This window comes from Euprymna scolopes, chromosome 20, assembly GCF_053919585.1.
Source record: "Euprymna scolopes isolate OS-2025 chromosome 20, ASM5391958v1, whole genome shotgun sequence".
Taxonomy (NCBI): domain Eukaryota; kingdom Metazoa; phylum Mollusca; class Cephalopoda; order Sepiida; family Sepiolidae; genus Euprymna; species Euprymna scolopes.
In genome coordinates, this window is record NC_136501.1 from 48,612,378 (window position 1) to 48,629,229 (window position 16,852).

General features: G+C 34.2%; 1 pseudogene; it reads right to left on the reverse strand.

Moving 5' to 3' along the window:
• Positions 1-11,229: 11,229 nt before the first annotated feature.
• LOC145241797 (U2 spliceosomal RNA) lies at positions 11,230-11,452 on the reverse strand (annotated as a pseudogene).
• Positions 11,453-16,852: the final 5,400 nt, after the last annotated feature.

The following is a 16,852-nucleotide window of genomic DNA, read 5'->3' on the forward strand; positions in this document are numbered from 1 at the left end:
ACAGAGGAGGTTTATTCACCTTGGTGATGATCCGTGTGCTTTTGGGTTATGGTTTGTTAAAATAAAAAAAAAATCTCTTCTTTCTTTTGGTCCTTTGACGGATTAGATAATCATGTTGTAGCGTGACTTGATCACTTTCATGTTCAAGCTACAAGATCAAAGTGTAGTATGCTGCACTTCCATTTCTTGTTCTCTTTCAGTGGAGGAGAAATCCTCCAAAACTGAGACAATTTAATATTTTTGTACTTTTCCTACACGTTAAAAAGCGACCCTGGTGTCTAACTCTGTCTCGTGGGGAGACATAGGCACAATAAAACAACAAAAAGTGATTACTGGCTGTAAATCTGTTGTCAAAGTCGCTGGAAAGATGGTGGGATCCTTCTATCGCTCCAGAAGATATCTCACTACTGATGCAATTCTCTATCCATATAAAAGCCAAGTACGTCCAAGGATGGAATACTGTTGCCATATCTGGGCAGGAGCTGCCAAAAACAGCCTATCATGCCTTGACAGAGTACAAAATAGACTTCGTGGCTTAGTGGGGGATGCCCTTTTCTCTACCCTGCAACCCCTCTCCCACAGAAGAGACGTTGCGAGCCTATCCTTGTTTTATCGTTATTTTCATGGCAGGTGCTCGTCTGAACTCCAATCCCTGGTCCCCCCTCGCCAATCTTTTACGAAAAACACCCGTCTAGCTGAATCCACTGTGAAAAATTTCCCCCACTCTATATCTGTGCCTAAATCAAGACGCGGATTCCATGAACAAAGCTTCTTTCTTAGAACTGCACGCCTGTGGAACTCTGTTCCGTCTGCCTGCTTCCCTCCGGACTACAACTTGGATGTCTTCAAGTCTAATGTTAACAAATTCCTAATGAACCGCCCTTAAGTAAACACTCCATCAAATCTCCACACTAACGTAATGTACTTGCAATAACCCTTATCCCTGAGTGGCTTCTGGGCCTTGATAAGTGGTGATCACTGTGTAAAAAAAAAAAAAAAAAATCATATACTATGTTTTTTTTTTAATCCTTTGAGATGAGGCATCATAACTTGTGTATTTATTTTTTGCAGGCAGTCATCTCATCTTCATAGTTGTTGCTTCCCCATGTTTCGCCAAACTCATCCTCTTCCCCTTTGCTTATCATGGTTACCTGCAACAAGATAGGAATGCTGAGTCTTGTAACTGTATCCAGTAATTACTGCCTTCCATAGTTGTTGTCTCGCCACGTTTTGGCCGTAACGTAATGACAGGGCAATGCCTGGCGCTCCTGCTAGTAAATTATACATTTTTTTTCATATCACAGAAAAATGACAAAGTGAATGCAAAACTATTTTGGCCAACTAATCCTCTGGCCTGCTTTGGGTAGGATTGGAACATCCTACCCAAAGCAGGCCAGAGGATTAGTTGTCCAAAACGTGGTGTGACAACAATAATTATGGAAGGCTGTAATTACAGGATACAGTTACAAGAGTCAGCATCCCTATCCCATCATGGTTAACACCTCAAGTAGGCCGGATGATTAGTCGGCCGAAATGTGATAAAACAACGACAACTATGAAAATGAGGATAACATTATGCAAAAAATGACTACATGCATGTAAATCAGTTAAGCTCTGTGTGTGTGTGTGTGTGTTTGTGTGTGTGCTTGTGTGTATGTGTGTGTGTGTGTCACATAATATAGAAATATGAACCCCAAATGTTGTCTGTCGCTAGTTGTCCAGTCGCATCAGTCCTCAGCAATTTTCTTCTTGCTGCAATCTACTTTCGCCTAGCTTTGTACTGTAATCTCTCTAATCTCTCGCGGAGTGAGGGGAGGCTTCCGAGTTTCCAACTGTCCCAAACTCAAGACTGTCAGTAAATCATCTTTGACCGTCATAAACTATTGCAAAACTCACTGCTACTCCTAAAAGTGACCTTAAACTAACTTTAAAGATAGTGACTCCCCCTTTGTCACGGTCACCACCGCACCTTGATTAGCAATCCTATTTCATCTTTCTTTTGTGTGACCTGGTGAACAACTTCCTATACCTTTGTCTTACTGATAAACATTTACCCGTTTTTGTTTGTTACGTTGTTTTCCTCTTTTTTCCCCCTCTCTTTCCTAATACTTTTTTTTTGGGGGGGGGTGCAAACGGCAATAGTATCACAGCAGCAGAATCCACACTACGCATTTATACCTCAAAATTATGATATAACCAAACGATGACACCATCCAGTGTGCAGAAGAACAAGCTAACAAGATCTGCAGAGTTTTAGATATAGATAATTGGTTTTGTGTTTTATTTATTCATTTCACAAATCTTTGGATCTGTAAAGCACACATTTACAGTTTTATTCAAGATTTTCAGAGTATTAGTTGTTCATAGATTTTTGTTTTGTAGTATTTTTTTAGGTCCTTACATCAAGTGGCTTCATGTCGTGTCTGAGGCGATTTCCATGTTAAAAAATTACATCTTATTGGAACGAAAGTTCTGTCTATTTTTGTGGCACTAGTACAGCTTTTGAACTAGATAAAACCAAGATCAAATCGTAAGCAAAAAAAAAATGGAAAAAAAAAATGTTAAAAAAAAAAATGGAAAAAAAAAATGGAAAAAAAAATGGGGAAAAAAATGAAAAAAAAAAATGGAAAAAAAAATGGGATGCAATATGAGCAAGGATCCTCTTGGCAGTTACCTGCTCGAATTCATCTAGAGACAATTTAGTCTCCGCATCATTGCAGATAGTGGAATCACACTATGTTAATCAATTTCCTTACTGTACCCTTTTCTTTTCTTTTTTTTTATCGTCCATGCTGACTATAAAAATCTTCTATATTTTCAAAAAATGAATAATAAAAAAAAATTTCCCTGAAAAAAAAAAAGCTTGTGCAACTTTTTGAATCAGACAAAAGCCGAACTGTTTTTTTTTTTTTTTTTTTTTTTTTTTACCTTAACTCTAAACTAACCCTAACCTCAACCTAAGTCTAAATCCATGGCACACAATGCTGGGCTTAGCGAGTTGTCGGAATCATCACATAAGTATCTCTGTGCTAGCAAAAGTCTGTAGCTGCGGTCAGTATGGACTTCAAGGCTAGCTGACAAATTGGAAAGGCAGTTCTTCAGAGCAGTGGTGGAGTCTGTCCTTGTTTACGGTGTTACAATCTAGACACTCACTAAAAGATTGGAAAGAAAGCTAGACGCCACATACACCCGTATGCTACGAACAGTTAAATATATCTTGGCAAGATCATCCCACGAAGCAGCAACTTTTTGGCAACCTACCTGCTATATCTACTACCGTCAGGGAGCGATACTATGATTTTCTGGTCACTGCCAGAGGAGCAATCAAGAACTGGTGAGAAATGGCACGAGTGCATGAGCACAGGACGACCTAGATCCATGTAGATGCAGCAAATTACACATGATGCCAACTGTGATCCTGAAGAGTTGATGTAGTTGATGGAAGACAGGGAAATCTGAAGAGAGTTACATTGATCCGGACAAGAAGCTCGACCAGATAGATAGATAGATAGATAGATAGATAGATAGATAGATAGATAGATAGATAGATAGATAGATAGATAAATAGATAGATAGATAGATAAATAGATAGATAGATAGATAAATAGATAGATAGATAGATAAGTAGATAGATACGTAGATAGATACGTAGATAGATAGATAGGTAGATAAATAGATAGATAGATAGATAAATAGATAGATAGATAGATAGATAGATAAATAGATAGATAAATAGATAGATAGATAGATAGTTAAATAGATAGATAGATAGTTAAATAGATAGATAGATAGATAGATAAATAGATAAATAGATAGATAGATAGATATATAATAGATAAATAGATAGATAAATAGATAGATAGATAAATAATAGATAGATAGATAGATAGATAAATAGATAGATAGATAGATAGATAGATAGTTAAATAGATAGATAGATAGTTAAATAGATAGATAGATAGATAAATAGATAAATAGATAGATAGATAGATATATAATAGATAAATAGATAGATAAATAGATAGATAGATAGATAAATAATAGATAGATAGATAGATAGATAGATAAATAGATAGATAGATAGATAGATAGATAAATAGATAGATAGATAGATAAATAATAGATAAATAGATAGATAAATAGATAGATAGATAGATAGATAGATAGATAGATAGATAAAAGTCTGTATCAGTACTCATGTTACTTAAAGTAAATCTCTAGTTAGATTTAAAATTGTCTAACTTTTCAACTTGGATGCGAAGTATGTTGAAATCAATATTTCAGTTTCTTTTGAGTTCTGTCAACTTTATCTTAATCGAAGCTATTATATTGACCCCATTTTGGCGCTAATACATGCAACTGAGAACGGCTTGTGAATTTCATACTCCCATGAAACTTCATCTCTTGGAAGAAGCTGGTTCAACCGGCCTACGGTCAGTACCACTTCAGTACAGTATGTTGGCGCTAAACAAAGAACACCTTCATCATGTTATTCTCCTTCATGAATTTTTAAAATGCAATCGTGCAAGTGCAATAGCAAAATCACATCGGCATGTTGACTGAAAAGATGATTTTCACAGTTCAGAAATTGTGGGATTATGCTCTTTACTTTCAAAAATGTATAACACCCGTGCATCTTCTGTGGTAAATCGAGTTTTGTTTGTTCCTTTCCTGCATGGACGATGATACATCTAGTGGCTATTCAGGTTCTCTTTAATATTCATCCATCCATTCATTCATTCAATCAAGTCGTGTCCAGCTATCACTCTCCATCTATCTATCTCCCTCGATTATTGCATTTATGAATTCATTGTTGCTCATCATTCAGAACACTCACTCACACTGTTTCTCGAAAGTGTTTTTTGATGTATTGCTATAGCTTTCTTTGCAGTTTCTTTCTGTCTGAGCAGTACCCATACTGAGCGATTGTCCTGACCACTGTACCTAAAGGGATCTTCTGCTCAGTACAATGAGATATGAAATCATGAACAGAATTATTTCTGATTGCCTGCATATGACATCAGTTACTTGTTTTCATGACCTCACATTATCCTGCTCAGGGAGGGGCAGGGGGGCCTGAAATGGGTTCTCGACCTTACCCGCCACATTATACAGAGCCTAGTATTCCTAAATGGTCACTCATCTGGTGGACAGGCTCATCGTTGCTTAACTTCGATGATCTGGCAAGAACCAACATGTCAGCATGATTATGCCGTATATCTTCAATGTAGCTAACTGAAATAAACTTTTCTTCAAACAGAAAAGTAGGCAAAAACGTTTGTTTAGAGCAGGGTTTCCCAACGGGATTTACGCCACCCACCGGACAGGAGGGGTGTGTGTCGCTACAAGAATTCAGCTGGGTGGTGACCAAATTTATTGTATAGGGGATCCCTGAAATCCTTGGGGGGGGGGCGTGCGGTGAAAGACAGAGAGCTTCTAATAACGTTACTAGGTTTTCTCAACTCAATTTTCTTTGGGATTCACAGTTCATGAGGAAATTGATTACATCACACTTATTTTTAATTGGAAAAAATAATTCTAGACTCAAACCTTGTAATGTTGACAAAATTATATAGATATTCAATCATTCATTTTCACTTTAATTATGTACTACTACTACTACTAACATTATTATGTAAGGATGCATATAGGGAGGGGGGCGGTGGTAGGTATCCGAGTGTTCTGGGTGGGGCGTTTGCCGAAAAAGGTTGGGAAACCCTGGTTTAGAGTTTAGGGAGAACATGACAACAGATGAGAGAAAGACTAACTTCTATTAATTCGTTAATGAACTTTTTAACACAAATAGGTGGACACCGCAAACATAGATCTTAGGGAGTACATTTCACTCTTGCTGATTATCAAAATTTCCTTACAGCATTACAGAGACAGACTCATTCCAAAGCTTTTGTTTTCGCTCACCATTTTTCTTGTGTCTACCCCATTTGGCTTTTTACTTTTTTTTTTTAACCTATTTATGATTCAGTCTTTCGGAAACGATCTGTTTTGCAGATTTTGTGTCATTTTGACTTGCACTTAGTGCACCTTTACTTTACCTTTAGTAGCACGTTTACTCGTTATTAGACATTGTGTATCAGTAACACCTGCAGGATTACTCAAGAGAAGAGCATACATGAGGGTACTGGATTGCAAACTGGATGGATACAGTTAAGGAATTTAGCGCATTGTTTCAATGAGACAATCATCATGAATCGAAGAATCTTGAAAGATTGTCAGGAAATGTGTTCCATGTATCCTTTAATTATGATAATACTTGATTTTACAAAATTCCAAAGATGTTTTACTAAAATATCTCTGGACAAATTATTTATTAATTTTGATCTTGATTGACTAAACACATTCATGTTGTTCTTTTTTGATTTCCAAAACTGAAGAGTGTAGCAGCAAAAATATTTAAAAAAAAAAAAAAAAAAAAAAAATATGCACGACGATGACGTAATGATTGAAAAAAAAAAAACTCCTAGCATAATATAGCTAAAAAATAATGAATCACCCACCAAATTCTGCGAACCTACCACCAACAATATGAGATGTGTGATCCTGGCTTATATCATGATCTGTCATAAGACTGATTGATTTTATATTAAAACAGAATAAATTATTTATTTTATGTGTTTTTTTTTTGTGTGCTTATATACATCACAGTTATGTTGACACACTGATTCTTGTTAGATTACCAAACTAAGCAACATAGAGCCTGGTCAATATCAGCTCGAAAACCATTTCCAAATAACAGGCACAACTAACCTATAAAAAATAAAAATAAATCCCTGAAGATGCTTTTAACAAGTTCTTCGATATAACTTACTAATTAACACCTGTTGAAACAACAAAACAACCAACCACCTTCTGGACGGAAGTTGTGTTCTCAATGATGTGGCCAAGCCCTCAAGAGAGAGAGAGAGAGAGAGAGAGAGAGAGAGAGAGAGAGAGAGAGAGAGAGAGAGTATGTAATTCATTTTTTTATGATGATATCTGTTTTCTAACCCAAACTGAACCAAACATTGATGTTATCGCTTTTTATTTTCCTTTTTTCAAAACTCAGTCATGTTCTACAAAATCAAAAACAAAAACAATTTTTTCTCTACAAAACAACTAAACCAAAATAAAGACAATGAACAAACATTTGGAAGTTTAAAGAACTTCAAGCATGAAAAGCCTTTTTCCATAATTATTGTATGCAGAATTAAATAACCGAAAAAGGATTGATATGCCATAAAATAAAACAACCAAACAAAAGCAAACTTAATTTTTTTTTATTATTCACACACACACACACACACACACACACACACACACACACACACATATATGTATATATATATATATAATTCAAATTATTTCCCCATGTCATAAATCTTTACGGTATTTCAGACCTAATATTCACATCTTCGGATGGAAGGGTTTACAAAGATATTTCTTTCAGTTTTATTGCATTTTCACTCCAAACAAGGCACAGTGCTACTTTGATGTAGGGGGCTATTATCTGGGACATAATTGCAGAGGTACTATGTAGGGAGTTGAGCAGCAAGATGTCTGTTTACATTACACTTGAACTTCTGTATGTCAGTACCGCCAGGGAAAAAATGTGAGCTCTTCAAAAAGAAAAACAGAAGAGCTCAAGTTTTCCTTTTTTCTTTAGCGTCAAATGGTTCTGGGTGCCCTGATGAAGTCTCATTGACTGAAATAGTTTGTAGCCACCAAATGTAACTGTTTACCTTCTAATAAATAAAAAATATTTTGCTCTTGTTATCGAGCACTCTCTAACAACCTCGTTGAGTTCATTAGGCCCTACTTTTGAATATCTCAAGCCTGGATTTATATATATATATATATATATATATATATATATATATATATATATATATATATATATATATATCATTCAAACACTGCCGTGTTTGAATATATGGTTAGTAGCAGTTCTAGTCATTTAGAACTGCTTTGAAGCTTTGCCACTCACTTATTTTTCGACCAAATTTCAAACAATTCTAACAGTTTATAGATCATCTTCTCAGCTATATTGTGAAAAAAAAAAAATTTCAATTTTTTTTTTTTCAGTAAAACAAAAGTTATGATGAATATTCTGGTGTTCAAAATCGTAAGAATATGGTAAGGAGGTGAGCGACGTTTTTTATGACTGGTTTCCATAGCAACATTGTTGTTTCAGCAACTACTGCCACAAAAAGAGAAGTAACTCGTGAAATAGACAGCATGGAAGCATGAAAGGGAGATAATTGGGGGTATTTTATTGGAAGCAGACGAGTGCCGTACATTGCTATTACATGTGTGTTTATGGGGGCAAAAAAATAAAACTGAAATTAAACAAAGAACAAGTGAATTTATTGAAAACCTGGAAAAATTCATAGATTATAGAAAAATGCGAGCATGAAAAGTAATATGGTTAAGCTTAAACATGGAAAAGCAAAGGACTAGCTGTTAAAACTGGTAAAGAAAAGGACAAGATATTCTAGTCAAAAATATAATAAATTTATAACTTAAAATATTGCAGCATTAAGAATGTTTTTAAAATTCAATTTTTAACATTATATGATCAATTCTTAATGCTGCAATATTTTAAATCATAAATTTATTATATTTTTTTACTAGAATATCTTGTCCTTTTCTTTTCTAGTTTTAATAACTAGTCCTTTACGTTTCCATGTTTAAGCTTAACCATATTACTTTTCATGCTTGCATTTTTCTTTCGTCATCATCATCATCATCATCATCATCATCATCATGCAGTCCGTCAGTCTTGACGATGACTAGTTCGGGCCTCAGTGATTTATCCCTCAGTGTTGACGTAGTCTCAGTCCATCACCACAGGACTTTCCACCTTGGCTCCAAACATGCTTGTGCAGTTTGAGTGCAGTGTCTGTTGTGCATCAGATAGACATCCTCTGAACCTCCAATGCTAATGTCCAGTGGAGGCCGCAGCTTCTGACCGAAAGTAATCTCAGCAAGGTAAACAGTCGCTCTATCATATCCGCTACTATACTACGCCTTTTCTTTCTGGATGAGGTTCCACAGTCTTATAAGGAAAACTGCAAGGCAGCATTAGGATTTGAAATCAGAGTTTCCATCTCTTAGCCTTTTGCTGTGATAAGGCCCACAAGGCAGTGGTGTTTGATTTTGGGGTTGGTTCCCCTAGTCTTCGCCCAACCAAGGGCACCCACAAGACAGTGAGGTAGGGGCTGGTAGTGTGCTAGGGCATATCTACACATTGGTGGGCCATAATGCACTACCTCTGGGGTCTCCTACTACTCCGAGATCTCCTAAAAGTTTAGCCTGGGGCTGCAAAGCACCCAGTTACCATGTGTGGCCAATGGGGAGGTATTGTAGGAGTCTTGATGATGGAGAGGCTATGTACTGGCAGGGAAGGCATGCATAGCTGCTCCCTTTTCACCACGAGGTTAGCCAGCCGTCGGGTTAGCTGGAAGCGAGAAGGCATGCAAGCATGAACTTAACACTAACTTATACCTAACACACTAGACGCATCACACACCCCTGCCGGATTAAGAATCCAAACGCACACACTAGATACACATACATATATATACATACACATATATATGCAAACACACACACACACACACACACACACACACACACATATATCTATATATATATACGTACACACATATGTATATGCATATATATAAACATATATATATATATGTACATATATGCATATACTTATATATGTAAGAGAAATATAATTATATACTTATATATATATATATGTACATTATATATATATATATATATATATATATATATATATATATATATATATATATATATATATATATATATATATGTATATATATATTTAAATAAGGGGGTAGTCACCAACAATGTGTATTTTTTAACATTATTTTATCATTCCGTGTCTTGGTTTTTCATTGAGAATTATGTTTGGGTCATTGTAATAATGTTTTTAAATCCTTGAAATCGTTTTTACGCGTTTCAGACGTTCTGTGAAGCGTCCTCTTCAGAAATTATCTGAAAACAATTTCTGAAGAGGACGCTTCACAGAACGTCTGAAACGCGTAAAAACGATTTCAATGATTTAAAAACATTATTACAATGACCCAAACATAATTCTCAATGAAAAACCAAGACACGGAATGATAAAATAATGTTAAAAAATACACATTGTTGGTGATTACCCCCTTATTTGAATATACATCTTTCTTTCGTTGGAATTTCTTAACCCATTTATATATATATATATATATATATATATATATATATATATATATATATATATATATATATATATATATGTACATATATACATATATTTATACACACAGAATCCAAACGCATTTTTCTATAATACATATATAGTTAAAGCCGTGTTGTTATTTTTGGTACTTTTTACTTTATTCCGATTGGTTGATGAATGTGAAGACTCGTTAGACTAAATATTATTGATAAATTTGAATGTTTGTAAAAAATAAAATAATTCGTAATAACATTTACTCAAAAATTTGTTCCATCGTCTAGTTGTCTTTTTATTTATTATTTTTTTTTGTTATACATCTTTTTAAATTTAATGTTTTATTAAAGACATCATTTTATCTAATAAAGAATTCTTCATATTTATTAAGTATTGTTTTAGATTTTAATTTTCTTGAAATTAAAATTAGCTGATCATGTTTTGGTTAAATGTTTTTAATTTTGCTTTTTATCTCTGAAGTGGCTTCCTATTTCTCTAGAGTTTAATTCTGTCCACTTTCTTTTCACTATGTTTTTCTTTTTTTTTTTATTATTTTGTATGTGAATAATGGTGGAGTGGTTACAGGCATAGATTACTGCTCAGTGTTTCGGGTTCAAGTCTTGTAAAGACTATTACCTTACTTTCGTTAATACCCTTGAGAAAAGTATAACTCCATATATCCTAGGTAGACTAGACTTGAAATTTGATCTCATCCAACAGGAATTTTTAATCCTCTTTACCCCTCTTCTCTGGTCTGTTATTTACTCGTGTAAATTTGATTCAGCTGACGGTTTTCTGTTAGTACTCAACGCATTAGTCTCGACGATGAACAACTCTTACTTCTCTTATTCTGTCAAATTTAATAAACAGCTCTTACACCAGCCACTGATCCCTTTCATTTTATTCCTTCACAATGGAATAGCTTTATCAAAGACATACAATTAAAGAAAAGTTTGAGTTAAAACAGCTCGAACTGTTATATCTTACTTTCCACTGAAAACTGTCTAAATTGTACCTATTTACAATGCCTCCCCACGGGACAGAGTTAGACGCCAGGGTCGTTTTTTAACGTGGAGAAAAGGTACAAAAATAAAAAAATTGTCTCACTCCTCCACCGAAAAAGAACAAGAAATGGAAGTGCAGCATCTGAAGAACAGATACTACAGATACTACACTTTGATCTTGGCCAAAAGGCCAAGAAAAAATTGTAATTGGCAAAGACTACATACTGAAGAGGAAAATCATAATTTTTTAATGTTTTAACCTGTAATAAAGATTTTCTGAAACACGTGTAAATAAAGAAAAAGAGTGTTGATTATAATAAGTTAATTATGTAATAAATTTTATTATGTATATATATATATATATATATATATATATATATATATATATATATATATATATATATGTATATATATATATATATATGTGTGTGTGGGTGTGGGTGTGTGTGTGTGTGTGTGTGTGTGTGTGTGTGTGTGTGTGTGTGTGTGTGCGTGTGTGAGTGTGTGATGAAAATCACTCCAGACAAAGCATTAACCCATTTGATCTAAGGAGCTTTAAAAAAAGGGATCAAAAACTAATTAAAAATAAGTATTGGATAGATTCTGACCAGGAAAACAGCAATTTTCCCCCCTTTGTCATTGAATATGAAGACTAAAGGACAAAATAAGGGAAGCAAGGCAATGCTGCCGACAGCAAATCCAGAGTTTAGGTCCTACTCTCCTCTCTTTCTTTCTTTCTTTCTTTCTTTCTTTCATATATATATATATATATATATATATATATATATATATATATATATATATAGTGTTTTTGCTTAAATTTCATTCAGAAAAAACATCAATTTTCAGAGTAGAAATTAATTGTTTGAATGGAGAATACAGATCAGATGTTACTCTGAAAAATGATGCTTTTCTGAATGAAATTTAAACAAAAAAATTATAAATTCCATTTGCTCTATCAAGTATATTGAGCTATTCTCTTCTTTTGGCTGGGATTGTCTTATATAATTTTACCTCCAAAAATTATTCTGTAAAACTCGATAGCACACGATTAATTAATGTGTTCCTATTCACCTCAGGATTCTAGTATATATATATATATATATATATATATATATATATATATATATATATATATATATATGATGAGTTGTGATACAACGAAACAGTACTCTATGTGGATGACTATAATGCTCCCTATCTTGGGTTGAGCATATTGGGAAATGATATACAAACTGCCATTAGCATATTAAGCGATGCTCTTTGTGTAAACAAATGAACACATATCTAAGGAAATAGCAGAATCACTAGAGGATGACCTCCAATCTGTAGTGGAATTGGGACAAAAATGGATGGCCGCATTCAATGCTGACAAGACTAAGCTTGTTTCTTTCAATAACTACAAGAAACCTTTTCTACCACCAATAGCAATGGCTAAGAATATACTGCCTGAAAGTACTTCCTTTAAACTCCTCGGCCTAACGTTTACAGGGAACATGAACTGGAATATATACATTGAGAGCATTGCCAAGGCTGCTGCAAAGAAGGTGGGCTCTCTCTACCATCCCAGAAAATTACTTACGCCTTAAAGTATCCTGTACCTCTAAAAGGCCACCATTCGCCCATGTATGGAGTATTGCTGTCACATTTGGGCTGGTGCATCTGCTGCTTGTCTCTCACTCCTGGACAGGGTTCAAAAAAGAGTCGCCAACCTGATCAGTCCTGAACTGTCATCTAAGCTTCAGCCTCTGTCTCATCGACGAGATGTTGCATCCCTCTGCCTGTTCTACAAATACTTTAATGGTGACTGCTCTGACGAACTGCAAGCACTTGTACCTCCTCGACATGACTACCCCCCAACGGACTCGACAAGCAGCTAAGTCCCACCACTTTACAGTAGAGATCCCTAGGTGTAAGAAAGCCTTTTACTCCAATAGTTTCTTCCCCAGAACTGCAAGTCTTTAGAACTCCCTTCCGGGATACTGCTTTCCCAACTGTACTGATATGCAAAAGTTCAAGTGTAATGTGAACAAACATCTTTCTACTCATCTCCCTTCATAATGCCCCCACAAATTGTCCCCGATAATAGCCCCCTACTTCAAAGTGACTTGCCTTGTTTGGGGTGAAGATTAAGAAAAAAAAAAAAAATCGAGCTTAGGCATTTGGCCGATGTCAAAACATTGTTAATTCACTACCTACACAGCAGCAGCCGAATAATGGTGAGAAGCTTTGACTGCCGTTTGGGTGGTCGGGTTTCTGTCCTAGCAAGGTAGTTGCCTGTCTAGCCACACTGATGAGCTGTGATACAGCGAAACAGTACTGTATTTTGATTGTATATTGATTACTATATATATGTGTGTGTGTGTGTGTGTGTGTGTGTGCGTGTGCGTGGGTGTGTGTGTTTGTGTGTGTGTGCGTACTTTACAGAGTACTATTTCATTGACTGCGTGATATTTTCAAATTTAACCGACTTTGGACTTTTATATATATATATATATAGTTAAAATTATCAGCAGCCATATTGCGCAATGGGTGGAAGCTCCGACAGTTGTTTAGGTGAGTGGGATTCGATCCTGGCTTGAAGTAGTTGCTTGTCTAGCCGCACTAATGAGCTGTAAAATAGTGAAACAGTATTGTATGTGGATGACTATATATATATATATATATATATATATATATATATATATATATATATATATATATATATATATATTTCTTTTCAAGGGAAATAAGGTAAAAAAAAAACGATAAAAGTGCTTGATATGTTAATAGAGCGGTATATAATTTTTTAATTTTTTATTGAGCCCATAATAAATTTACATTACTGTTTCCATTGGATTTTCACCCCAGGAGATGAGGTAGAGTACCAATTTCATCGGAATAATTCCGATGAAATTGGTACTCTACCTCCTTAAAAAATTATATATATATATATATATATATATATATATATATATATATATATATATATATATATATATATATAGGGATACAGAGATTCAACGAGATTGAGAAAGCAAGACATGGGAAAAAGGGGAAAAAGTGTATGATAAAAGGCAATGCAAAAGACAGTAAAATCCGGAACAGGAAATCCATTGGTAATTCATAAAAAAAATGAAGTATAAATATAAATGTCCAGAGTAAAGTGGAGCTTCAAGAAAAACCAACAGGTCATGGAGAAGTGAAGATATGTAATGTTTTTTTTAATAAGAGATTAAGGAAATGGAGAGTGTTAAAATGGAGATTCTAAATGAGATTAGGAAATGAGGTGATAAGAGGAAGAGAATAATGCCAGGTCTTTTAGTCCCGCACAAAAAGGAAAAAGGAATAGAAGAAGTCTTTTATATTGAGCAAATTTATAGCTGTAGGTTTAAGAGGTGAGCTAAGTAATTTTGAATTAGTTATATTTGAATTTTTTCTTATGTTTGCATTGATAAATAAGTTCGCTCTTGGAATTAATTAAGTTGATACATTGGGGAAAGTGATTATACTTATAGCTTCAGATATGCAGAGGCGACAAGACTTAGAACCTGAGGTGTAAGACTTTGACTTTTTAATTTATAGAGAAAAGGATGTTTTTAGATTTAAGTTTTTTAATTAAATTGGTTAGGGAAGTTCCCAGTAATTGCATGATTAAAGGAAGAATTGTGGTAAGATATTCTAACCTTTATTAATGTTGAAGTGGGGCCAATATAAGTGTATATTTTACCTGGTGTTCATGTAGTGTTAATAGTATGTTGGTTTTCTGTTGGGATTTGGAGCGGCATTACGGATTTAATTCAGGGTTGTTATAATTAGCAATAGTAGATTCAACTTGTACTGAGATATTTTGATATATAATCAGAGATGAGTTTTGAGTATTATAAGTGAATAAGAGAAAAATGAGGCGGGTCATCATTATTAATGTTATTATTGCTATTATTATTGTTGCTATCATCTCTATATTTATCAATATTGATATTATTATTGATGTTATTGGTTGAGACGTTGTTATTTGTAGGTGAAACGATTGTTGGATCGGCTGATTCACTAATTGGAGTTATATTTTGAGTAGTAGAAGGCTGGGGGATTTTTTTAATGGGAGGATTACTTGCAAATATTGTAGGGGTATATATATATATATATATATATATATATATATATATATATATATATATATATATATATATATACTAGCTGTACCCTGCCACGCGTTGCTGTGGCTCAATTTGCTGTAATGGAAATTTCTAATAAAAAGAGAAAATGCATGTTTCTTATAGTCTTAGTTCAGCAATATACTCCAAAAAGTAAAAAAAAAAAGTCGAAAATGAAAAAAAATGGTACTCTTGCAGAATTGGATCCTGATCCTCGGGATTACTGTCAATCATGGCTTGGGCTCGACCAACAATCAGTGGATAAAGCAGAACGTAGCAAAAATGTTGAAACGCTAAATGTTTTTTTTTTTCTGTATACAATAATGTGAATTAGTAATTGATATTTGAGTGATTGGGTGGGGGTGGGGGGGGGGTTACTATACACAGATTCGAAAAAGTTGTCCAAAAACAAATAAATGAAAGCAAAGGTAAGGTAAGTTATGTTTCTACCTAACTGGATAATTGTTTAGTGTTTTTATGTAATGTAAAATGTTTAATTGGCTCGAAAAACAGAAATGGTTGCACCCTCTTGAATTGAGCATTAGCAGTAGTTACAAGAGCAAAATTAATAGAAGTATTAATATGTTTTTGTTTCAGACACACATACAAAATTTTCAGTAAGAATAAAAGTACAATAAAAAAAAAATACCATAGTCTGGGCGTTGAACAGAAAGATATCAAATCTCCATAACAATAACGGCTATTTTGCTACGCCTAAACTAAGTCATAATAGTAGTTTGTATTCACGCCTTGAATGATGTTGGTACATTATCTGAATTTGCATATTTATTTAACTTCTACTACTCTATAAGTAGCACGAAGAAAAATATTTGCAAAATTTCATGAAAACAAAACATGTGCTTCTGCATGAGAGAGTAAGTAACTATGATGAATGTATTTAATCAGTGCTTTTATTAACGAAAAACATTAGAAATTACTAATTTATTTATTGCGGACTATTATACTCATCTTTCTTAGTTGTTATTTCACAAAGTATCGGCCAACTATTTCTCTGGCCTTTATCAGGTGGTAACCGCGACGGGATAGGAACTCCGAATCTCCTAACTAAGCTTATTATTTAATTGGAATTCATTATTAAGATGAGTATTATTTATTAATTTATTTTTTATTGCAGACTATTATCCTCATCTTTATTAGTTGTTGTTTTACGACTTTCAGTCAACTATTCCTCTGGTTTTCATCAGGTGGTAACAGCGACAGGATAGGAACTACGAATCTCCTAACTGCAATCTCAGCAATTACTGCCTTCCATAGTTGTTGTCGTCTTAATACGTTTTGACCAGTTAGGAGATTCGGAGTTCCTATCCCGTCGCGGTTACCACCTGATGAAGGCCTTAGGAATAGTTGGCCGAAACGTCATGAAAAAACAACTAAGAAAGATGAGGAAATAGTCCGCAGTAAATAAATTAATAAATAAAACTTATCTCAATAATCAATTCCAATTAAAT